The sequence below is a fragment of the Balaenoptera physalus genome (assembly GCF_965194825.1).
Source record: "Balaenoptera physalus genome assembly, chromosome: 16".
Lineage (NCBI taxonomy): Eukaryota > Metazoa > Chordata > Mammalia > Artiodactyla > Balaenopteridae > Balaenoptera > Balaenoptera physalus.
Window position 1 is genome coordinate 50,935,037 of NC_138898.1, and position 26,985 is coordinate 50,962,021.

The 26,985-nt window shown below is 42.6% G+C and overlaps 1 long non-coding RNA gene across 3 annotated transcripts in view; it reads right to left on the bottom strand.

The window, feature by feature from the left end:
* Positions 1–222: 222 nt before the first annotated feature.
* Positions 223–26,985, bottom strand: part of LOC309645913 — a 253,739-nt gene continuing 226,976 nt past the window's right edge. Inside the window, exons 6-7 of one of the 3 annotated variants that reach the window (XR_014255106.1) lie at positions 23,280–25,402; positions 223–11,975 (exon numbers count right to left, since the gene is read on the bottom strand). This is a non-coding gene — a long non-coding RNA (uncharacterized lncRNA). Of the gene's footprint in view, positions 11,976–14,691; positions 15,716–23,279; positions 25,403–26,985 lie in introns of those variants that run through there. The other 2 variants (XR_014255107.1, XR_014255108.1) reach the window with 2 other exon arrangements.

Here is a 26,985-nt window from a genome sequence, read left to right on the forward strand (position 1 = left end):
GCGAGTGGGGGCCACTCTTCATCGCGGTGCGCGGGCCTCTCACTATCGCGGCCTCTCTTGTTGCGGAGCACAGGCTCCAGACGTGCAGGCTCAGTAGTTGTGGCTCATGGGCCCAGTTGCTCCGCGGCATGTGGGATCTTCCCAGACCAGGGCTCGAACCCGTGTCCCCTGCATTGGCAGGCAGATTCTTAACCACTGCGCCACCAGGGAAGCCCCCCCATTTATTATTTATAATGAGAAGAAAATGTCATTGCTATAGGACCCCTCAGATTCTTTTTGCCTCTATACACCTGGTGAGCATGGAATCAGAACACAGGAGTGAGGGATTTGGGTGGATGACTTGAGGGGCAGCAGGTTAAAATGGGACTGGTCTTGTCAAAGGGACATGAGTTATGATATCCACGGACTGAGGCTTCCGGGCTCTCTCCCAGTGCTTCTCTTTGCCACTCCTCCTGCTGTAGCTTCCTCGGCTGGCCAACTGCTCCCTTGGCTGGGATATTTTCTTTGGGTATTGCCTGTCCACTCAGTCTTACCAGTCTAGGTTTGCTGAGGGGAGCCTTTCTACTCCTATAAATGCAACTTTCCACTTTTTTTTTCTGATTGTCCATGTCTTGGTCTAAGAGCATATCCCTGAGAAAGCAACCTTAATTCTTTATTTCCTACTTCTTGTGGAAGGGAGGAGTTCACATACTTATGGTAGCCTAGGTGAGGGATGGTGGCGTGGGCTAAGGTGATGTTGATTGAATAGTGAGACAAAGTTTGTGTTGGGATATCATTTGGAGGTCGAGCTGTCAGGATTTGCTGACTGAGTGTGGAGGAAGCAGTTCTGCGAGAGGAATAAAGGAATCCAGGATGGTATAGTAAACTCTGTCAGTGCTCCACGCAAACCCCTCCACCAGGTCAGTGCACCCATCCCCCAGCTGAGTTCTTAGCTGCCTCCTTCTCTGGAGAATTCACCTCAGGCAGTGGAAATATTGGGGTAGGAGGGGGAAGCTTGTAACCAATGACTCACTGACAGTGGAATAACAAAGGCCAGCTCCTTGCCTCACAGTGGCCAACGCTGTTGCCATTCGTGCTCCAAGCTCCCCGTGGCATCAGGCTAGACGCCAGCAGAACCTACATCTGCCAGGCATCTTCTCCTGCCCTTACAGCTTCCCTTACACCTTTACAGGTTTTTTTCCTATGAGCTTTCTCACAGTACGTCACATACACAAGAATCTCCAACTCAGGCTCTGCTTTTAAGGAACCCAACCTAAGACAGATAACTCTAAAGCTTTTGATTTGAGTAACTAAGTAACTTCTGGTGACATTTACTGAAATGGGGAACCCCAGGGGTAAAAAGGTTTGAGGGGAAAAATGAAGAGTTCAGTTTATATTTGTTAGGTTTAAGATGCCTTAAATTGGACATCCATTGGAGATTCCAAGTAGGTGGACACCAAAATCTGTGGTTCAAAGGAGAGGTCTGGGCTGTAGACTTGAGGATCAAATAAAAGTATACAATTTAGACTGGAAGGTGAGGGAATGCTTCTCTAAAGAAGTGATATTAATTCATGACTTGAAGTATAAGCAGGAATTAGTGAGGTTGTAAGTAAAAGGAAGAGCCTTCCAGGCAGAGGGTATGAAGTCTCTGAGTCATTTTTTATTGATGTCAGAGGCAGGAAAGTTCCCAAGTCATTGATTCCAGATGCATTGCTTACCCTTTGTCAGAGTGGGTAAAATTTCTTTGAAGCTGATGAATTTAGGGGTATTTATTGCTCGGTGACATCCTCATCATTTTGTCTGTTGCTTTTTAGGCAGACTCTATCTTCACCAGTAGGCAAAATTCATTAGAAAGCCTTATCCAGAAAAAGACATGCATGTCACAGAGTTTGCTATTTTGTGCTCAAAGGTAACTGTGGAAAATGTGGAGACCATTGTTCACAGGAAGAAAGGAGGATTAGGAGTCAGGGGCCAGCTGCAGGGACCTAAGGAGATACAATTTTTTGTTGAAGTGTAGTTGATTTACCATATTATATTAGTTTCACGTATACAGCATAGTGATTCCATATTTTTATAGATTATACTCCATTAAAAGTTATTATAAGATAATGGCTATCATTCCCTGTGCTATACAATATATTCCTTGTTGCTTATCCATTTTATACACAGTGGTTGACATCTCTTGATCCCATACCCCTAATTTGCCCTTCTTTTATTCCAAAGCTACTTTTAAAAGAAATTCAACAGTGAGAGAATTAAAAGGAAGTGAAAGTGAGCAAGAAAGAAAAATACTGCCATCAGGTAAACACTTAGAAAGGAAGAGTGCTGATGCAGAAAACAAATATTGACTGAATTGGAGAGAGTATTGAGTGTGGAGAGCAAACATTCCTAGGATAAAAGCTGGACAGAACCAAACCTGTAAGGAGAAAGATTCCAAATGCAATAAACAGGGCCAGCCAGCCCTGAATTGGAGCTGAGGGACACGGACCCAGGCAGGAGCCAGGGAGTATCATGACAGAGAGGATGGCTGACTCTGACCCCACATGAGGGGCACTTAGCATGGTCACAGGCTCACTGCAGAGCCCAAGAGCTGATCTCCTCTGTAGAGGAAAGGGGGCTGGTTACGTAAACAGAAGGATTACCCCTGGCCCATCAACAAGGGAGAAGCTGGCTCTCCATGTAAAGGAGTGAAGCCCCCAGGGAGGACAAGTCCTTGCAGAGCCCAGGGCTGTGGCCTTTGCCCATAGGACTAACGAAGTGACATGTAATCAAGTGTTCTTGCTGCAAACAGGAATGTTAAGAACCTGGGTTATTTTTATGTTTGGTGCAATGGCAATTAACGGCCCAAAGGAAAAACAACAGAGACTCAAAGGACAGCTTAGCTGAGAACACATGAAATAAAAAGTGGCTCAAGCTTCCCTCAAACCCCTCCCTTTGCCAATAAAATAAAACTGGAGAATCAGGCAAGTCCACACAGGAGTTGCTCAATGCTCTGATCCATTGGTGGGTTTGCTGTTATAAAAGAAAGGAAGATGGCAGCAAGGAAGTGATGGCAGTTGGCCAGTCGTGTGAACTTGGGTGCCTCTCTGAGCTCCTACAGAGCTTTCGCTTTTGCTTTTGAGAAATGAGTAAGGACTATTTTATCTCTAGGTTCTTTTCTGGATCTAAAATGGTTGGATACCAGATATCGTTTCACTTGGGTGATGGCACATGCCTGAGAGTTTAACCAGGGAACTCTGGAAGTGAGTGACAGATGGGAGATAAAGAGAGGACATCAGCAGAGGATGTACACAGAGCGCTGATGTGGGCTATATACGAAGCCCCCACTTGAAGGAGTCTTTCCCAACATCTATGCCTCACAGGCGATCTCTTATTTCTGTGTCTGCTGAGACATGGAGAGATTTTTAAAAGTTACTCTACCCATGAAAGGTTCTCATTTATCAGTGGCCAAAAATCAATGAGTAAAATAGAAAATAAAACAGTAATGTCAATACTTCTTCCTTTGCTTGAAGTCCTGGAGACTTAAGTCAACAAGATGTTCATGGTTGGATCACAGAGGATTCCCAGGGTCTCCTTTTATGCACAAAAACAGAATAAAGTCCCTACCTCATAAGTAGGTCCAAAGAAAAATAAATTTTCTTTGAATTGGAAGAATCTATTGTTTACCATTGTCTGTTGTATGTCATCATTTTTTTTTAGTATTCAGTGCAAAGGCAATTAAAGGCACAATAAACTGAAACAAAACTAGTTAAAGAAGGCGGCAACCTTCCATATGTACAAGTATATTGTTTCTTCTTCCACAATGCAGCCTTTAAAAAAGTCAGGGAAGCCCACTGTATGTCATTTGGTTATTGGATTCCTATGGTTTTTCTCAAGTGAAACTGTAATCAGGCTTTGATGAGTAACAAAGCTTCCTCTTTAAAGAATGTTCAGACTTCCCTGGTGGCACAGCGGTTAAGAATCCACCTGCCAATGCAAGGGACACGGCTTCAATCCCTGGTCCAGGAAGATCCCACATGCCCGTGAGCCACAACTACTGAGCCCAAGCGCCGCAACTACTGAAGCCCGTGCACCTAGAGCCCGTGCTCCGCAACAAGAGAAGCCACCGCAATGAGAAGCCCATGCACTGCAACAAACAGTAGCCTCTGCTTGCTGCAACCAGAGAAACCCCACGCACAGCAACAAAGACCCAACGCAGCCAAAAAAAAAAAAAAGAATGTTCTGTCTGAGCACATTAGGGTTTAAACTGGATACACACACATGTATTTTTATAAAAATTATGATTTACTTACTAAATATCCAAAATAGTCTCAATAATATCTGTTTAAAGTATTAGAAAAGTACTAGAAAAATTCTAGAAAATGTTAGAAAAATACAAAAATAAATTATTAATACAGTTTGGTGAGTAAGTTCACTGTATTGGTTGACACTGTAGATTCATATATGCATACTGCAGTTAAGTATTTATTTTTTTTAAAAAAACTTGCAGCATGTTTTAGCCTAACACAACTTCTCCCCAAGAGCACACCCTGACTTTGCCTGAGAAATATCGTACCTGCAGAACCTAAAACCTCTGACATTAAAGAGTGTGGAAGTTGTTTCTCCTATTCTTACAGGAAACATCCGGACAAACTGAAATCATAGACTTTTCTTGGATCCATAAGAGAAGTGAATTTGCAGGGAAAATCGACCACCCCAAAATCTGGAGAGGAAAGGCAATGCTGAGAATCATGGCTGAGACTTTCTTGGAGTGGAAGCCAGGAGCCATGAACTGGTTGAGTGTTCGAAACACTTACATGGCAATTTTGATGAATTTCTGGAGGCTGAGTGTGGACAGCATGAGAGGGAGGAAATCCTGGGAGCTGCCATCTGCGCGGGCCCTTACATTGGTGTAGGCTTTACTTGCAGGAACCCACCATGTTCCATATTAAAGATCTGATAAAGACCCTATTGTGAATCTGGCAGGGGGAGGGAAAAAGAAATCTGTGTGGAAGGTGCCCAGAGCTTTCTCCATAACAAATGCTTACCCTCCCAGGGAGGACTTAACCAGAGTCTCGTCTCAGAGCTGTGGGGGAAGGGTATCCCTCCCACCCCAGCCCCCGCCCCCACCCCAGCTTCCTATCTTGCTTCAGTAGGAGGAAGTTCTATAGGACAAAACACACGTGAAGGTCACAATCCAGAGACACAGGCCCACTGTGTGACTGAGATGTAACTGAAAGATTACAGAATGCTCCTCACCCCCAAACCTGCCATCATACTAGCTGGGCTCTAGTATAACAACAGTGAAGTACAACTGGAAGAGTTGTAAGACACAGACTTTCTCTGAGGAGGAGCAATTACAAGAAGCCCTAAGTCAAGAGGGAAGACAAAAACTAACAAACAAAAACGAGAAGAACTTGAAGCTTCTGACTCTATAGCTATAGGAAACATTAAACAAAGCCTAGGTTCTAATTAGAGTCACATAAATCTTCACACTACAGAGCTATTTACTTAGTTCCTATTACCTAATACGACATGTCCATCAATTAACAAAAGACTACAAGTCTTTCCAAAAAAGTGAGAAAAGCACAGTCTGAAAAGACAAACCGAGCATCGGAACCACACTCGGATATGACATAGAGTTTGGAATTATCAGACAGGGAATGAAAAATAACCATGATAAATATGTAAAGGAATCTAATGGAAAAAGTAGACAAGATCAGATGCAAGAATAGATTGATAGCATAAGCAGAGAGAGGGAAATTCTAAGAAATAATCAAAAGGAACTGCTGTAAATAAAAATACTGTTGACTTGGCAAGGCAAAGGGTAAGTTAGCTTGAAGATAGGTCAATACAAACTTCCCAAACTGAAATGCAAAGAGAAAAAAGAATGATAAACACAGGACAGAACATTCAACAACTGTGGGGCAATTTCAAACGATGTAATATACCTATAATTGAAATAATAGAAGGAGAAAAAAGAAACAGAAGAGCACAAAAAGATATTTAAAGTAATAATAGCTGAGAATTTTCCAAAATTAATGACATACACCAATCCACAGATCTAAGAAGCTCAGAGATCATCAAGCAGAATAAATACCAAAAAGCAAAAACAAAACTAAAAATTCTTATACCTAGGTATAGAAAACTGTAACAAGCATGGTTGATGTTAAACCAAATATATCAAAATCTCTTTAAATAAGATTAAATATACCAACTAAAAGATAGAGATGGCCAGATAAAAAACAGGACCCAAGTATATACTGTCTACACAAATCTACTTTAAATATAAGGACTCTGGTAGGTTAAAAGTAGAGTTGGAAAAATATATACCATGCTAACACTAATCAAAAGACAACTGGAGTAGCTATATTAATTTCAAACAAAGCAGACTTCATAACAAGGAAAATTGTTAAGGATAAAGAGTGTCACTACATGATGATAAATGGGTCAGTTCTCCAAGAGGATATAACAATCCTAAACATACATGCACCTAACAAAGAAAATCAAAATACATGAAGCAAAAAACTGATATGACTGAAGGAGAAATAGACAACTCCACTATTACACTTGGAGACTTTAACACCCATGTCAGTAATTGATAGATTATAGTCAGGAAATCAATAAAGATATAGTTTACCTCACCAGCAGTATCAATCAACTTGACCTGGTCAACATTCATAAACTGCGTACCACATCCAACAATAGCAGAATACGTGTTCTTCTCAAGCTCATATGGGAAATTCTCAAACATAGACCACATTATTAGCCACAAAACACACCTTAACCTGATTGTGGTAATCATTTCACAAAGTATACATTATCAGATCATCATGTTGTACACTTTAAATATATATAATTTTATTTGTCAATTATACTTCAATAAAGCTAGAGAGAAAAAAAAAAAAAAGGAAAACCTAATTCTCCATTCCTTAGAGTGGGCTGTGCAGTGACTTTCTCCCAGAGTACAGTAGAGAAAGGTTGAAAAAGAAGGGCAAGTTTTCAGTGGAGAGACCTGACAAAGGTACCTCACCCTAGATGATTAAAGTTAACATCAACAGTGATAAATCACATTGATGGTATGCACCCTTAACATGATATGATGAGAATGGTACTTTACCTTGGTGCTTTTCCTCCCCCAAAACATATTATCCTAGTTTAATCATTAGAAAAACATTGGAAAAATCCCGAGAGGGACATTTTACCAAATACCTGAAACTTTAAAGGTTTTCGAAAACAAAGAAAGGCTAAGAAACTGTCACAGCCAAGAGGAGCTAAAGGCAACATGAAAATCAAATGTAATGTGGGGTCCTGGATGGAATCCTGGAACAAAAAAAGGACATTAGAAAAAAACTGAGGAAATCTGAATAAAGTATAGGCTTCAGTTAATCAGTGTCAGTATTGGTTCATTAATCATGACAAATGTATCATAATAATGTTAGATGTTTATAATGAGGAAAACTGAGTGTGAGGTGTACACAAAGTCTGTGCTATCTTTGCAATAAATCTAGAAATGTATGATACTGTAATGGTGGATACTTGTCATCACACATTTTCCAAAACCTATAGAATGTACAACACAGAGTATGCCCTAATGTAAACGCTGGACTCTATTTAGGAACAGTGTATCAATATTGACCCTTGATTGTAACAAATGTGGGAGATTTTAATCACATGGGACATTGGTTGGGGATGAGGGGTCCATGGGAACTCTCTGTACTTAGCATTCAATTTTTTTCTGTAAACCTAAAACTGTATCCAAAGAAGTCTATTAATTAAAAAAAAAAAACACAAAAAAGGAAAAGCTAATAAATCTAAAAATTTTTAAAGCCTCCAAACGTGCAGCTAGAAGAATTTACTACTGAAAATTGAATAGACGGGGGAAAGAAACCTAGAAAGTACTTTACAAATAACTGGAGAAAAGGCTCAGCTGGCTGAAGTTTCTCTAGCTCCAGAACAAAGTTTAGCAATGAGGGTCTGCATGGCCAAAGGGTGTGCATGTTGGGGCATCTCAGGACAGAAGAAGGTTCCCTGTGGCCACCTGAGTTGCTGGCTCTGTTATTTCCTCTCCCCAGACCCTCACCTCAAACAGAGTGGTGTTCTGCTGATTCATGGCTTTGCACCACCAAGCAAAAGAAGTCATCCATATTTCTGTCCAAACACACACCACCTGGGATTTTAGATCCATTAAGCTCTTCCAAATGATTGGTAATGGAAAGCCTCGCAGCTTCATTAGCAGAGGCAAATATTTGACTTCATGAAGGATCATGTCCTGTTGATTCCAACTAAAAGAGACCTGAGACACAGGGACAGGTGATGATGCCCCACAAGAGAAGATCAGAGTCTGACACTTAACACCGCCCTGACGCTTTTGGATAAAAAGGACAACTGTCTCGTTTCTCACAGGTCCTGATGGCTCATGCCAGGTACTTATTTCTACATACCAATTTATCCCATACTTAATGCTTAAGGCAAACATTTTATTTTGCCCAGACATTTGGAGAGGGTTTGCCTGGATGGTTGTCGTCTGATTCACGTGGCATCAGCTGGGACAGCAGGGCTGAAGGATCCATGCCCAGGATGCCTTCTTCACCCACATATCCGGTGTCTTGGGGCTCCTTGGCCTCTTTCCTTTTTCACGTGGTGCATCATCTTCCAAGGCCTCTTCATGTGGCTTGGGCTTCTCACAGCATGGTAGTCTTGGGGGCCGTACTTGAACTTCTTCCATGGATCTGGCTTTCCTTGAAAGACAAGTCTTAAAGTGTGCTCTATGAGACAGAAAGTGGAAGCCGCCGGTCTCTTATGGGCCAGGCCTGGAGACAACTTGCGTCACTTCTGTCACATTCTGTTAGGCAAAGCGGTTCCAGAGCCTGCCCACATAGGAGGGTTGGGGGCATCGACCCCACCTCTTCATGGGAGGAATGTCAGAGAATGAGTCGCCATCACTAGTCGGCCACATAGCTCCCAATACCCTACCTAGCTGTAAGGACGGCAGTGTCTAGTCTAAGCTGGCCCATATCCTATGAACCAAAATAAAGACCAGCCGTAAACAAACTTCTGGGGAGATACAATTTCCTTTTAGGTGCATCCTGTCACGTGATCAACAAAGTGTGGACAAAAATGAGTAACAATTAAAACGATCTAAAAGGATGATGGGAAAAATACTGTTGCTACTCCATGATGAGACCCATATCCTGCTTTTATTTTCGTTTTGTATTTTGCTGTATCTATACCTCACTTAGTGGCAAGCAAGTAGGATGCCCTCATGATGATAAACGTCCAGAGTGAGTTGCCTTGTTGTTAGTTTTGTTACCATCCCTATGTCAAAGTGTGGGAAACTTTTTGAAATGTTCTAGAAACTCTCATTCGCTGCTCTGTAGGAATCTTAGAGCCGTGAGCAATGTGTATACCATTTAATACACATTCCCTTATTTTACATTTGACAGAACTGTGGCCAGAGTGGTAAGTCGCCTTGTCCAGGGTCCACAGTGATTCAGTGCATTAGCCAGAACCAATATGAGGCAGCCAGCTGGCTGCTCTGTCATCACACCGTGCACTGTGGGAAAAGGCAGGACCAGTTTTATAACAGGAATGCGGAAGAGCTTCTACTCACAATTCCTCAAAAACTACCACTGATGCCTGAAATTCTTCCCATGGGGGCTCATTTGATGTTATTCCTGGTAAAGAGTAATTATTACATTAAGTGAATGTCACTGTGTATAAGGGGAATGGGAGGGAGTTAAAACATAAAATTCCAAGGTTTGGTGTAGAACTGTTTCTTAGCCAGGTCTGCCCTCTTGTCGGCAACAGCCAAGAACAAAATGAAGAACATGGGAGATTCTGTGATGCAGATATGGCAGGGGATGTCAAAAGGAGGACATTTACAGAAGAAAAGGGAAGATTGGGAGAAGGATGGGCCATGACAACCCTTTTTGGCTTTCCCATGTGGCTGAGGACCATAGTTAAAAGGATATATCCCCTGAAGAAATGAGAAAGAAATACCCATCCTTTCGGCTTCAGCTCAGAGCCCTGGAAGTGCGGATAGATACAAAGTGTCAGTTAAAAAAAAAACCAAGAGAAAAAACAAGATGAACAACTGTTAGCTGTAAATTGAAAAATAATTCCAGCCTAGATGCAGCCTAGCTGTTACTGTATATATCAGACTGTATCATGTGATTAAAAAAAATTAGCCGTGTCTTGTCTGTCTTTTTGCGGGTACAGAAATGCTGCATGCCACAGATGTTTCCATAGAAAGATGTCAAACCTGAAATGACAGTGCTGGCAATCAAAGACATTGTACATCAGAGAATGCAAAATGCAGCAAATCACGATCTCCCAGCAGAAAATTCCCTCTGATTGCAGCGCCCAGCCGGCTCCGTCCCAACTGTCAAATCTTACAGATGTGACATCGTATCATAGGCGACCCAGTTTCCTGGGAGCCGAGTGCTGCCCTGGACCATATGAAAGACACACAGCTGAGAGTCAGGTGATTCAGACTACCACAGCCATCAAATATATGAGCATCCACAAAGAGTAAACCTCCTTATATGAAGTATCAGCTTAGCCTCATTAAAAGGAGTTCTAGTTTGAACTTTGCTGCGGAGGTAACACATCGCTTGCCTCTTGGTGACTCAGTTGAATGTGGGTACAATTTGGATATCCCCACTTGCCTTACTTTACCATACCATAAAGACATCTGGGGACAAATATCCAAAATGATATCTAGAAACCCCCAGGACAAAGGATTTGAGAACTGTGGAGCTGAAGAAGACTTTAGAAATACATTGATCCAAAGTCCATATTAAATATACTCAACTTTGATTCAGTTTAACATAGATTCCCCTACTACCAACTTCAGTGTCCCAGTCAAGCTCTGGATACACGAAGATAAATAAAATACAGCCCAATGTCCTTAAGACATTTCCAGTGTACTAGAAAAGAGAGACAGGTGAATAGACAATTCGGATTCCATGTGATAATCTCTATACTCAAATACACCTAAGAGGGATGGAAGCTTGGTAAGTGAAGCTAATCAAAGAGACTTCCTACAGAAGGTGTCATTGGTTTTAAAGAATGAGTAAGAATAAGCCAGGTGGATGGGGTGTCAGGGTGGTGAGGGTATTCCTGACAGAGGGAATGGACCATCTCACATATCACATGGCACAGGTAAGGAATTGCCAGTAAGCAGGCAGAGCTGTACCGGGGGATTGTGCCTGGCTGAAGTAAGCCTGCTGCGAAGTCCAAACCACTGCTAAGAAGCTGACTTTACTCTGAAAGAACGGGAGGAGTGAAACCCAAAGAGGTTCGTTGGCTAAGGCATTGGCAGCCAACTGAGGAAAAGGCTTCGGATTTGAGCCTTCAATGTGGGTAAAATTGTCTTAAATGAAGAAGGGCATTCTAGGGGTCACCTCCCAAAAAACAAGTTTCTTTTTCTCTTTCGGGAAAGCCTATGGAGCCTGTAGAAAGTGGATTTATTTTTGCTTGACGTACTAATTCCTTTTCCTTCTCACTGGCTCTGCTCATGCAAATGTCCTGTATTTGCTTGAATATTTGCTCTTTTTCTGCCTACCTAATCAATTCCGTCCTACCTACTTTTTCCATTACGCGTTTCCACATCTAGAAATACCCATTTTGCACTTTAATGCATTCAGCCTCACTTTTTATCTCCAGAACTTAAAAAATATGACATTTTAACATGTGCTTCTGCTCTGGGACATCTAAAAAGGCAGGCTTCTCTCTCTTTGATCACATTTTTCTGTAACATTTTAAATGCATTTTTATTACAATATGAAACAAGGAATTCTGTTTTTCTAACAATAATCTAAGATGTGTTTGCTCATCACATCCTACTGCCTAATTTTGACTCTTTTGAAAAACTGATTTCAGTTATTACCACAGCATGATTGGAAAAAAGCTTAACCCATTACCTTTGAATTCCACGGCTTCTTGCTTGCATGTGGATTTTTGTCAGTTCTATTGGGCAGCCTCCCAGGGTGGAGAGCTGGGGGACAGTGGATCTGCCAGGAGCAAAGGGAAGACACCCAGCACTCCAGGTGAAGAACATTATGATACTAACATGAAACGGCAATTACTTTCATTGGGCAACTATTTATGCACAACTTACAAAGCAGCAACCAAATATACTTTGTTACCAATGAAACAGAAACAAGAAAATGCCCTGCAGAGATATTAAAACTTGAAAACCAGTTTAGTAAAAAGGGACTTGCCAGTTCTAGATGCTTGTATTCCCAGAGCCATGTCTGTGTACCAGTGGCAGGGCAAATTAGCTCTTCCCATTTTATGAGGCACTGTGGTGTAATGGGAAGAGGCATGTGGGACTGAACCAAGTTTTCCTATTTACTAGGAGTATGATCTTGGGCTAGTTACTTAATGACTCTAAGTCTTAGTTTCCTTGTCTGTAAACCAGGGATGAACATAGTTTATCAAAAGTGTATAAAGGGTGTCTCATTTTTTTGTTCCTCTAGAAGCTAATACTTAGTGACTATAGTTAATAATACTGTATTGTATATTTGAACGTTGCTATGAAAGTAGATCTTAAAAGTTCTCATTACAAAGAAGAAGTTTTTATAACTAGGTAGGGTGCCAAATTTTAACTAGACTTGTCATGGTGATTGTTTTGCAAGGTGTGCAAATATTCAATCACTATATTGGACACCTGAAACTAATATAATGTTATATGTCAATTATACCTCAACAAATTTTTTGAAATGAGCCATAAAAAAGGAAGCTAATCCTGAGACAAGGATTATCCAGATGAGGACCCCAGGAAATTTAGGGATGTGGGAAGTGAGATGGGGAAGGAAGTCAATCCAAAGAGCTTTAGTGAGCAGGATACAGTGAGGGCACCTGGGGCCTATATCCTGCTGGGACTTCCAGGACACAACATAGAACATGCTTCCAACTGGTCCCACCTGAAGGAAACTAGGATATTTGTTTACCAAATTTAAAAAATCAAGACTCAAAGAATTGCATAACTTGGGGGTCCATCCATTCCCAGATGTCCCTGTGACATGACACTCCAGCTCTTTAGAAACAACCTTTCTACAAATATTGACAAGTACACTTTGGTCACCAACTCGGAATAATTCAAGAGATCCCAATAGCCCAGAGACACATCGTACCCAATCATGCCAAGCCTAGTTGTGCAACTTTGATCGTCACACTGGCAGCTACCTTCTGGCCAAGGTCCTGTAACACATGCAGAGTGAAGGCTGCAGCTGAAGCGGGTCCAGGGACAGCACCCGCTGTTACAAAGTTCTAACTGGGAGGGATTGGGGCTGGGAGATTAACAAGCAAAAAAAGCTAAAATTTTGGAAATTTTTATTGATGGTGTTCTTTTTGGATGTTGTGTTGATGAAGAGAAAAAGCTACAAGAGGGTAGGAGAGAAATTTCTTTACCTGAAAAAGAAGCACACTTTTCTCAAACCCTTCAATTATCTGAATGGTTTGAATAATTATTTGGCTTTCAGGAAGCAGAAGAAAGTTCTGAGGAAACCAGTTCCAACTTCTTGGTATATTTTGAGCTCAACTGATGAAAACTGAATCTAGAAGGCTATACCTCTTGACGAGCATAATAAGTTTTTTTTCCTACCAGAAATAAGGGTTCATGTTAATTATTTTGACACATAGGTTGTTGTTAGCAGGTACGCTCCTATGTTCCATCAGCCAAAACTCAACAGTTCATGAGATTGCAACCCAACTGCTTTATTATTATTATCGCCATTATTATTATTTACTATTATAACACATGGACCTACCTTGAATCCGAGCATCAGTACACGAACGTCCTGTCAAAGAATTAAACCTTGAACCTCCCACTCATCACCTCTTACTGAAAAGGCAGCGGAGAAAAGCCACATTGAGGGAAGAAGTTGTTAAGGACAAGTCCCAGCTTCCTCCATGTTGTCTGAATTCTGTCCCTGTACTAAGTTTCATCACTGTCAGGCCCCATTCTTTTTTTTTTTTTTTTTTAAGTATTTGTTTATTTATTTATTTTTGGCTGTGTTGGGTCTTCGTTTCTGTGCGAGGGCTTTCTCTAGTTGCAGCGAGCGGGGGCCACTCCTCACCGCGGTGCGTGGGCCTCTCACTATCGTGGCCTCTCTTGTTGCGGAGCACAGGCTCCAGACGCGCAGGCTCAGTAGTTGTGGCTCACGGGCCCAGCTGCTCCGCGGCATGTGGGATCCTCCCAGACCAGGGTTCGAACCCGTGTCCCCTGCATTGGCAGGCAGATTCTCAACCACTGTGCCACCAGGGAAGCCCCCAGGCCCCATTCTTGAACTACAGCTGAGTAATTCCCTGAAGAATCACCTTGACTCTGTTGGATTTTAATATTTAGGCTCCCAGTAGATCCAGGGTCTATATAAACAACAGTCACATGGAAACTCTTCAGTATTTTTTTTTTTGGAAACTGGCCTCAGAAAATCACACGTAAAATTTCACAAGAAAAACATCTTTTAGAATTTGAGGTCAAGGTAAACTCATTTTTTTTTTTTTTTATAAATTTATTTATTTATTTATGGCTGTGTTGGGTCTTTGTTTCTGTGCAAGGGCTTTCTCCAGTTGTGGCAAGCTGGGGCCACTCTTCATCGCGGTGCGCGGGCCTCTCACTGTCGCGGCCTCTCGTTGCGGAGCACGACTCCAGACGCGCAGGCTCAGTAGTTCTGGCTCACGGGCCTAGTTGGTCCGCGGTATGTGGGACCCTCCCAGACCAGGGCTCGAACCCGTGTCCCCTGCATTGGCAGGCAGACTCTCAACCACTGCGCCATCAGGGAAGCCCCTCATTTCTATTGAAGAATTATGTACTTCTTTGGGGGAAAACTTCCTGTGTAACCCAGAGCCAAATATTAGCTGTTAGAACTAAATTGGCTCTTAATGGTTTACATACTTGCTTCCCCTTCCCTTTTGTGAGTTTTATTCTTTGTTTTCTTATTCTGTTATGTAAATTCCGTCCTTTGGAGGGGGTCAGGTGGGGACACGGAGCTGATTCCAGAGGTCTGGCTGGTGCCTTCTACGTTGCAAGTAAGTGGCTCTTGATCTCCATTTGATTCCAGAGGTCTGGTTGGTGCCTTCGATGTTGCAAGTAAGTGGCTCTTGATCTCCATTTGCTCACTGTGAGGTACGCCCTATTTTCCTCTCCTTTTACAGATGAAGGTATTTCCCCAATTGCACCTACCCTTAGTGATACAGCCTAGATTTGACCTCTGGTCAGGGGGCCCTGAACCCTGGTTCCTTGGACACATCCAGTCTTCTTTGTGCCAGGCTGAAAGTAGTGTGGTATGAACAGTGAATCATGGTAAAATCAATCAGTCTGTGTCCCTCTTTATCTGACTCAAGAATGAAGACCTCAGCACATGCTCCTTTTCTATTTTCTCAGGAAAGGTGGTAGCATGAATGAGAGCACGGAGCAGAAATGCCATGAAACGGATGATAATGAAGTAGAAGAGGAGGAGGAGGAGGGTTGGAGGTGCGAGTGGAAGTAATGACGCCGATGCTGAGGCTGCCGGCGGAGCTGACGGTGACGGCAAGGTTGATGAGGATGACGGCCTGGATGCAGATGCTGATCTTGCTGCACCCTTCCTGGTCACAAGGTATTTATGGTGGGTTCCAATCACCTTCCCCTACTCCCTCAATTGTGCTCAAGTTTCCCAGAGATGAAGCCAAAGGAAAACTATAGCTCATTTCCAGGACTGGATCCAGGTTTTGAAGGACCAAAAGCTCATACAATGTGGGGGGTTCTCTACAAGAAAAATAATAAGACATTACTAACAGAAATTAAATGAGAAGCCCTGGAGCTTACGTTTCATTAGTTTCATAGTGAATGTACCTCTGTCTGTGTCTTTGTTACTGGATGAGGTTTCTGCCCTGACTTTAGTAATAAAGAGCTGGAAAGGTCTAGTGAACCCTCCTGTTGTAAACGCTCCCTATGTCATTCATCGAGCATCATGTGTTAATTCATCTAATCCTCAAAATAATTCCAGAAGGTAGATGTGACTGTCATTCTCATTTTAGACCTGAGGAAAGTGAGCTACAGAGAGGTTAAGTAATTTGCCCAAAGCCTCACAGATACACTAGGGACTGGGATTCCAACCCAGGCAAACCACCTACAGATCATGAACTCCCCGCCACCACACGATTCTACTTCTCAGACAAGGAGAGCACAGGGCGTCTGCATGCAAAGGGTCCCTGAGAAAGGACAGCATTCCCTGTCCCTCGTCACCCTTTCGCCTGCTGGATTTTGATAGGCTTGGAGAGATTGAAGGGTAAAGGAGGCCTAAGCCCAGCTTTGTGGGTGGAACTCATGGGATGGCAGGTTTCTACTATGCCTGTGCCTAGCCCAGCACAGCAGGGATGGTAGCAGTGGCTCTGGGCTGCCCCGTCCAGGTGGAGAGGACACCTTTCCAATGGGAAGGCTGGGGAACTGCACAGAGAGACCGAGGGAGGGCCCTGCAGGGGGCTCTGTGTTCTGACCAGGTCCCTTTGGGTCCCTTTCACTGTTTGGGTGCACCCTTCCTGCGGCATCAGTGTGCTTTTGTGTCTACGGGGGTTCTTCAGAGAACTGGCCTTGGATGAGTGGAGCTGCTTTGCCTGCATAAAAAGTCAGGGTGGCTGAGCGTTTAAGCTCCCCCCAGGGACGCTACCAGTGACTGACAGCAAAGGAATAGGAAAGCCTGGCTCCCCTGGAACCTACCAGAACTCCCTGCGGGATAAGACTAAAGGCACCCTCTGCAGGACTTGCCTGGGACCGTCCTCCTGTGTAGCTTCCTCCCCTTCCCTGTCCTGCTTCCCTCACCCCCTTACCTGTTTCTCCCAGGAACTTTTCCTTAATAAACCTCTTGCAAAGGAGTCTTCACCTCAGTGACTGTTTTTAGATAACAACCTGAGGAGGCCCCAATGCCTAAATGGTTAAAAATGCTTAAAAGCTGCACCAGCTGTGTATCATACACATATAGAAACAAGTTAGGAACTCTTACGGAATGGCACATAAACAAATACTTGTGATGAATCAAATATAATCTAAATATGAATACTTTGGCACTAGGTAGATACAGTCTTCTGTATCAGATGCAGCTGCAAGCAGGGAGGACTCCCTGAAGGAGGTGAGCTAATGGACTTATAAAGTGAATGTCATGAATAGATCGAGGGATATAAAACAGCTCAAGCCAACTTGCTTTAGCAGGATCATGTTTGGGGGCCCTCAAAGTAGAGTTCACACTTGGGGGATTTTTGTAAATATTTAGGTGTGAATATTTGAAACCTAAACAGCTGTATTGGGATAGTCACTGAATATGTGAATTTAGTTTACACCAATTCTGCTTTAAATTTACAAAGTACTCCTCATATAAATACCATGGCCAACCATCTGATATCCTAGCCTGAAGCATGCAGTAAACCCTGGTGAATGTTCTCTGCTTATGTGAACAAAATACTCAACTCCGTTAATACTTTAAGATTAAAATAAAGTTTGAAAAAACTTCTTGGAGGTGAACATACATACTATAAAGTACGTACTTAAAACTTAAGCGTATAATTCAACCTATTTTTGCAAAACAAACACACCCTTGTAATCACTCCCCAGCTCATAAAATAGAGCTGCTAACACCCCAGAAGTCTCCTTGTGGTTTCTTCCAATCAATGCCCCTTGCCATTCTGACATCCATCACATGATAATGTTTTTCATGTTTTTGAGCTTTATATTAATAGAAGCAAGCATTATGCACTTCCAGTCTAACCTCTTTAATTTAACATTATCTTGATAAGCTTCATTCCTGTTGTTTGTTCTTTTTCATCACTGTAAAGTATTTTATAGTGTTTTATGTATTCATGCTACTATTGTGAATGTAATAGTATTCCAGTTTGGGGCTTGTATTGTTTTCTAGGGCTTCTGTAACAACAACCACAAACTTGGGCACTCAAAACAACAGAAATGCTTTGTCTCACAGTTCTAGAGGCCAAAAGTCCGAAATCAAGGTGTCTGCAGGGCTGCGTTCCCCGTGAAGGCTCCGGGGGGAGATTCCTTCTTTGTCTCTTCCAGCTTCTGGTGGCTCCAGATGTTCCTTGGATTGTGGCTGCATCACTCCAATCTCTGCCTCTGTCTTCACACGGCCTTCCCTTCTTCCTCGTCTCAGTTCTCCTCCTCTGCTTCTCAAAAGGACACTTATCATTGGATTTAGAGCCCACCAGCTAGTCCAGGGTGATCTCATCTCAAGATCCTTACCTTAGTTACATCTACAAAGACTCTTTTCCCAAATAAGGTCACATTCACAGGTTCTGGGGATTAAGACCTATCTTATAGGGGCCAACATTCCACCCACTCTAGGACCATTATGAATAGTGCTGTTGTGAACATTCTCACACACGTCTTTTGGGGGGCATGTGCGTTTCTGTTGGGTTTACACCTGGGAGTAGAAGTGTAAGCCATAGGGTGTTGTTTGAGCTTTATTACATCTCATCAAACAGTCGTTCAAAGCGGTGCAGTGCACCTTAGAGATGACCAAAACTAATCACAGCATGTTACAAATGCAAAATTGATAAAAAGGGAAGCTCAGATATGTTAACTAATTACCCAGAGTTTCACAGATGATTAGTGGCAGAGCAGGAATGAACATATTTTTTAAAACAGCACAGGACTCTGCTTAGCAATGTTAACATCCCCCTGGATTTTCCTTGAATTTCACTTTTCAAGTAAAACACGATTAGCAGATCTGTTTATTAGCCCAGATGCCCAGATGCTGACATTTCTTTTCCACGTGCACAGTGTTGGCTCCCGATGGGCTCTAGGAGAATCCCAAAGTGGGGAATCACAGCTCCACTCTGGCATCTTAAAAATGAGAAACTCAAGTACCAAGATGGGAAGTGCCTTTCTTAATGCCCAGTTACCATCATGATTTCAGTTAGATACAGGGCTAGCTTTTTTATAGGATCTTTTGTTTGCTAGAGTTAGACAACCAAAGAAATTATTAAAGTGCTCTTTGGGATAAAAAGGGGAAGGGCTTTCAATTATCGGTCTTTGGAAGAGAAGAGAAAGAAAAGAGAGAGGGGAGGAAGGGCTGCCTAGAAGGTCAAACCCCATAGTTGAAGGTGACGATGGAGGACCAGGAAGCTGGGGTTGGCAGGGTTACCAGAAAGATTTTACGGAGGAGGAGCACCTGACCTGTGTTTCTCCAAGGCTTGCTACACGATGCACGGTGTTCTTCTCCCCAGATGCTTGATGTGAATAGGTATGTTATGCAGACAAGGAGGGAGAGACCAGGTTCTATGTGTGGGTTGAAAGGATTTAGAAGAGAACACATATTGAAAGATGAACCAAGATCAGAGATACCACGGCAACATTTACCTCATCCCAGAAATGTACAGAAAACCTGGGAAATTGTGGAATTCTATATCATTTAGAAAAAGGAGAGTGAGGCAATAGTGTAGAGGTCTCAGCGAGCCAGGAATGCCTACTGGATATTAAGGTTCCATTATATGGATCCTTTCTAATAGAGTTGGTCTAGTACCAGGATTTTCTGACACCTAGCCTAGTGGTCCTTTCTGTAAATTAAATGTGGGTGAAATGCCTAAATATGGCTCACAAAATGGATGAGACCTTTGGGAAAATTACCTTTGCAGCTGTCCTACACTGGGACAGGCATAATATCAACATACTCTTTGAACAAGAACTTGGCTGAATTCAAATAAGATACTGGCAATCAATGACTAGCATTGCAGCTAGTACTTTGGGGTTTATAGTTTTTTCTCTTTGTCCTAAATCATTCCTTGGCTTTGAACTTTTCCTCTGCTTTCCCCAGGGGGACCCTTCAATCCATATTACAGGTGCTTCTTCAGCTGCCACTGAAATCCTACATTTCATCAAATGTTTTCCTCCTGCCCCCAAGACAAGCCAATCCCAGAGAGACCATGTTTGGTGGCCTGGCAATTGGAAAGCTTGCATCCGCTTCCCACTTTGATTGCTTTCTCTGATTCCTGGGGATTCAAATCAAACTGTCATCTTTGGGAGCAAGTGTCTAGTTCCGAACAAGATGCACTTTCGTAACAGCCTGATGGTAGAGGAAATTATGTATTGTCTGGCCCCTGAGATTGATGAGTAAAGGAAATTGAAGAGGCCTTTGCCTGGTTTGGGTTGATAAGGGGCACTTGGGCATGCGGACATTGTTTACCACCAAACACTGCAGATTCGGGCTTTAGGACAAGCCATACAAGGAGGGGCTGGTCTGATCACCTGGATGTGGATAAAACTCCATGGTGTTCCCTTGAGAGCTTCTAAGGAGACTCCCACAAGAGGAAACAAAAGCCAAAGAACAGTCTTGGGGCAAATGTCAGCATTTACTCATGTGAGAGTGGAGGAAGGAGGGAATTAGTGACTTTTTTCTTTTTCCTTTTCATGTACGTGTAGGGAGGAAGGCTAACGTCAGCTCAATCAAGAAGAGAGTATCAATGGCCCTGGGAGGGGGCAGACCTCTTCCTTGTGATAATTTAAGCCATAAAGCTGAATGCTATGACTGGCTACCAAGGCATGTGAAGCATCCAATCAGTCTAAAATCTAAGTCAGTCATGTTATGTGGGTCTGAAGGACAGCTTAACTCTTCTGACACTGGAGGAAGTGGTACAGGGGCAGCAGGACAGGTCGCCTTAAATGTAGAGAAGACCTTTCTAATTTGTAGAAGGAGGGAAGGATACATCTCCCTTTTAAGGTTTTCCGCCAAGAGAATACTGTCCTTCAAGGCACCAGGATTAAGAAAATGTTTTAAATAAGGATGAAATAGACTTTTATTTACTTTAAAAAATGTATATTTCAGAAAAGAGCTATGTCTTTGTCTTGGGGCACTCTGAGCTCATACACTTCATTCAGTTGGCTCTCACTGAAGCTTGCAGCTTGTGGAAACGTGAGGGGTTTTATGGGCCATGGAAAGACTCTGAGGATGGAATATGATTTTCTGTTTCAGGGCTTGAAAGCAGTCCAAGTCTAAGCTTTGACAATGTTCCAGTTACTACTGCTGCATAAGAAACTACCCTAGAACTTAATGGCATAAAACAATCTTTTTATTACGCTCATGGATTCTGTGTGTCAGGAATTTGGATGAAGCACAGTGGGGACAGCTTCTCTCTTCTCTTTAATGCCTGGGGCCTAACTGGGGAGATTCATAAAGAGCGACTGGGATCTTTTGGAGGCATCAGCACTCCAGTGTCTGGTGGTTTTTGCTGGCACTTCACTGGGATCTCAGCTGGGCCATTGGCTGGAACATTTACACATGGACGTTCTGTAGGAGCCAGTTTGGTTTTCTTGCAGGGAGCTGGATTCCAAGACCAGTTGCACCAAAAGAACAAGGCAGGAGTGCATAGCATTTTAATGATCTATCCTGGAAAGTCACAGAGTATTATTTCTGCCATACTTTGCTGGTCATGGCAATGACAAAGTTCCGTCCATGTTCAAGGACAAGGGACATAGAGTCCAGCACTCAATGGGAGGAGCCCTGGAGTCACATTGTAAGAAGACCATGTGGGGTGGGAGATATTGTTGCAGCTGTCTTTGGAAATACAACCAGCCACAGCCAACAATGATTTTTAGAACAACGTGGGAGATAGATTGGTGATGGGTAGAAGGATGAAGGGTGCAGCCCAACTGTGCATTCAGAAATAGCTATGGTTGAAGTAGACCAAGGTCGTGGAATCTATACCTGTAGGCTCAAGGCCTATGGCCATTCTCTACCATGAACACATTTACAAATGCGTGTGGCTGGTCACAATTGAGACGAGGGAGGAAAATTTGAGTAGCTTGGTGAAAACTGATCTCCACTGCTGACAGACAACTCAACAATGTGCTCTTCTGCCTGTGAGCTGGCAATATGCCCAGTCTGTATATAGAAAGGCAAAGGTGCTTCCAAAGGTCTCAGTGTCAGAAGGTCTCAAGTCCCCTTTGCCTGTTGGCCAGTCATCTGGAGTAGGTAGTTGATTAACTCCTGAGACACTGAACAAAGAGCATGTAGCTTCCATGGGAAGCACAAGCCTGTATTGTATTCATCTGCCTAGGTCATTTGTTGGATGCTATCATATTTTTTAGAAGAACTAATTTTGGGTCTGGTTCTCTCGGAAATTTTACTCACAGTTTGCACCCTCTGTGGGAATTACAAATGAGCATCATCACCTTCGTAAAATCAAGGCATTTAATGGTCCTTATTTTCATTAACATTATATATCATTTCATACCTATATAGACTCTTTAGAGAGGTTTATAAGTCAGATGATTTATTTCAGGCACTTAAAAGGTGCCTGTTCAGTTAGCTTAGTACTTAATAAAATCATGAGGAAGTGCAAAAGTTCTGCTTCTCAATAGTAATAGAGGTTTTCAAAGTGATAAAAAGCTCTTTCATGTCTTAGGGTCTTTCTTTTGTAAGAACTACACTTGTGGGACTGACAATGGTAGCTCTTTCACTTTCCAGTGTGTTTGGGAACCTGCAAAGCATGATCTCAAGGCTGGATCTGCTCTGCTTTACCAAGTACCACAGACCTGCCTTTGGCCACGTGAGTCCAGATCCTATGTCACCTCCATGCATGACAATATTGGCTCTGATTCTAATTTTCTATTAACTCTCAAACAGCTACACATGTATTGAAATGAATCAAGACTTACTGCCAGCCCACTTGGCAATTGCATTTGCATCTGAGAACAATTGGGATGAGTTACCAGCCAAGTGGCTCTTGAAGATCTAACACAATCTTAAATGTTTTCAATATGCCTAAAAAACAATGAGGCTGGGAAAGGAGAAGATGGGAGAGAATGAGAGATGCACAAAACCCACAATCTCCGCGCTCTTTCACAAGCCTCTAATTGGAGAACCTTAAGAACGAATCAGACGACAAAGGTGACCTTCCTCTTGCCAGGAAAGTGGCATGGAAGTGCCTGCCTGACTGGCCCGATGTGAAGCACATCTTTCCCCAGGTGCTTCTGTAACAAGGGGAATGGAGGAGGGAAGACGAGGAAGGAATTTTAGAGACCCAGAACTGAGCTGTTCAAATGACTGAAATATTTGGGTTCTTCTTAGAAAGTATCTATTTAATTTTTTTTCTATGAGTGTTCTTCAAGAGGGTGTTTCCAACCTGATTTATTACCTTTCTCTTGAGAAAAGTGGATTTATGGAGCAAAACTAATGTTACACAGACACATTTACACATACAAACATGTTCACACATATTCCTTAAACATTTCTGGGACAATCAGCCTTTCAATAGGAAGACAAAGGGCAAGAGCAGAAAAAGGAAAGAAGGAGACTTCTAAAGGAAAACAAGTAGGATCAAATCATTACCTCCACCTGTGCTGTTCCAGAAGCCGTGGGCTCCTCCACCATCTGCTTTCAAGTCCAGAAGTCAGCAGACAGAATCATCCCTCCTGCGTGGAGAATGCTTCATTAAGTCTCCCAGGTGACAGCAAACATGGCATTTTATAGCCAACACAACTCAACTGCTCCAGTAGTGTGAGCAAGGAAAGAGACACTTTGCTTTCCACTGTGTGCACATCCAGTCTGCGGGCTAAAAAGATCCTAAGGACCTCATAGCCAGGAGCTTGTATTCCGGACATTTGAATGCATGAGGTCAGCTCACCCATCCTTTTTACAAACTAAGTGCACTTCCAAAAATAACTTTGCTTCAGATAAGACTAGTTCTCGTGACAAATAAGCTAAAGGAAACAGCATTCCTTTCCTTCAAATAGTTCCTAGGACAGTGTACCATTACTTCTTTGTACGATTCTGGAAAGTTGCATAGTCTATTACTCTCCAAAACTGAGCGGACTTGACTCCCAAATCTATTTCTTCAGCTTACGACCAACCTCCAAACTCATTAGCAAAATAGAGATAGTAATATCTCATTATATAATTGAGAGAATTATACGAAGCTGCATATGTAAAGGACCTTTATAAATTGATCATCATTGATCATCACTACTTAAACATAACGCATTTCAATCAGTATTATGACTTTGTAGTCCACACTACAAGCTCATGGTCTGTATTTGTGGAGAATATAGAAGGAGAGTCAATATATTTTTTGCTTCAAAAAGGTGGCAAGACAAAGCTCACAAATATTCCAGCATGATTTCACACACTATTAGTTTGAAAGATTATGCACACGTGGCCTGGGTGTTTCCCAGCCATAGGCATTTGCTTATTGTACTGTCAATTCCGTCCTCTTCAAATGTACCTCTATAAACTAACTACAAAGAACCCTAGTTTATATGTCACCAGTCAAAGACTTGGCCAATTTTGAAAATTACATTTTTAAACCATGGGCATACAAGGAAGAGTATTTCATGTTTTTCTGAAAAAGACATAATCTGGGAAAATTTTAAAAATAAACTGAATTTGTGTGGATGATTGCTTCTCTAAAGATCAAGCATTCATTACCTAAGAACAGTGCAAGTAGTGCCTTTTCTCCATGCTGCCAGAATGTCAGTGATGAATACAGGGACACTGATTGATTAAACGGAACTAGGATACAAAACAATATTCAACCACCCAATGACAATCAATTGAATTTGATATTATCTGATGGCAGAATACCAAATACAGAAGCCAAGAACTATCCAGGCTCCGTCAACCGTAAAGCAGCCCCACGACAACTCAACACTCATATAATTGACTCAACTCTATAGACACTTTCTTAATCTAACCATTAGTCAAAATGGAATGAGCTAGGCTTCCTGCTTCCTTCATGCAACCTCTGGGTGTGAGGAATGGGAGGAAGAGAAAGGGGACTGGAGTAGAAAGAAGAGTTCAGAGGAGGACCTGGAAAAGGTCAGTCTCACATAGCTCTGCATTTCAGGATGTTGACGTAGCCAGAACCAAGCCTCCACAGTACTCATGCCTACTTTTTCAACCAGCCACTCTTTACAGACATCAGGGGAATAAGTGATGTGACATCTCCAGGCCACAGTGTGACATCCTTTATAATTATCCTCTACGTGAGCTGCACTTCGTCACCATAACAACCTGCACCCCATACTAAGCAGGAGATAATCGTGGAAAATGGAGAAAATGAATCCTATTTCTGATTTGCCTCTGTACCCCATTAATGGATATTTATCACGGGGAGACTGTTTTATTTGGTGACCTCATGAGCTCTTTATATATCAATACATGGACCAAAAAATACTTTAAAGTCACCATCTGAATCCAGGTAATCAGGACTTCTTGGCACCAGTGTGGTTCCTGGCATGATAGGCAAAGCTAGAGTGTCTATATCATTTAATGTGCAACCCAGGACCCTTTGATAGGAAAAGGGGATGCTATTAATACTTATTACAGGGCAACAGGCATAAACCAAGGCTACCTTGAGCCAATGAGACACAGGTAAAATTCCTTCATGTGAACCTGATGACGTGTTCACCAGCCCGAGGTTGACAGTTGGCCAGGACAGCGTTTCACTTTGAAGCCTTAGAAGCAGGGGAATAAAAATAACAGAAAATGACGTCAGACACTTCACCTGCTGTGGTCAGCCATGCCACGTCCTTCCATTTCTAGGAGAGACAACGCTTGGGGGGAAGACAAAAGAGGTGTGTGCCAGTTAGGAAGGAACTGCAGGGACTGGGAGGGAGACTGGGAGATGGGGTGAGAGTCTTGAAAATGAAAGGTTTACCCATTCAGGTTTACTCCCATGCTGTAGAGTTGACTATGGCAGGATTTGACATAACTCATTATATTTTTCTGGGAAAATACAGAAGTATACACTTATGTTGAGTTAGAAATACTAGTTGAGTTAGAAATACTAGTGCCTTCCGGACCTGGTAAAGAGGTAAAGTGAAGATTTCCACAGAAGGTTACCGTAAAGGAAAAAACACTCGCGTGTGCCTCCTTTACTGCCCTCACAGAACACTTCACTTCTGACACTTCTGGTTACCAAAGGTGTGGGTTTTTTCCCCCATATGCAATCCTCTGTGACACCAACTGGATGTCCTACAACTCAGTTCTATTCTGAGACTAGCCAGAGTTATCACGAACCCCACAGCTCAAGGGCTGGGTCTCATGATTTCCCCCACTTTAGATGCCAATCACAGTAGCAGGTCTCCAGGTGACCCACAACTTCTGTCCTACTTGGTTACAAATCAGAGTTTCTCATGTCTCCCTCCTTGGATTCAATCATTTGCTACAACAGCTCACAGAACTCAGGGAAACATGTTTACCAGTTTATTATATAACAAAGGATTCTATTAAGGATACAGATGAACAGCCAGATGAGGAAGTACACGGGGCAGGGTCTAGAAAGGTCCTGAGAGCAGGAGCTTCTGTCTCCATGGAGTTGGGGTGTGCCACCGTCTAGGTACATGGGAGTGTTCACCAACCTGGGAGCTCTGTGAACCCCGTACTTTTGAGATTTTTATGGAGGCTTCATCACATAGGTATGATTCATCATTAACTCAATTTCCAGCCCCTCTCCTCTTCCTGGAGGATAGAGGTGGGCTGACAGTTCCAGGCTTCTAATCATGGTTTGGTTTTTCTAATGACTAGCCTTCATCCAAGAGCCCACCAAGAGTTGCCTCATTAGAACAAAAGACGATCTTATCACTCAGGAAATTCTAAGGGATTTAGGAGCTCTGTGTACAGAACCAGGGTCAAAGACCACATATTTGAACAAGAGATGCTCTTAGTATTCTTAACACTCAGGCAATCACAAGGGTTTAAACACACTGATTCAGAAACTCAGCCAATGCCCTGCCACGGTGGTTATCTCTGCAGTACTCATGCTTGCCCAACCCTCTTTACCTGGGATTGCACAGGAGCAGTCCCACACCTTTACATTCTCCAGGTCCCTGCAGTTTCCCTCCACTCCAAAAGTAGGGTAACTAATCCTACTGTAGAATGTGACCCTCCCCTGTCTATAGGCTGAAGGTTTCCGGATTTGCATAATGCAAAGGGAGAGAAACTCAGACTCAGAATTCAGTCCTTCCATCTTATTGTTGAGTACCGTAGAATTACGACATCACTGTTTATTAAAACTACAAAAGGACTTAGAGATCAT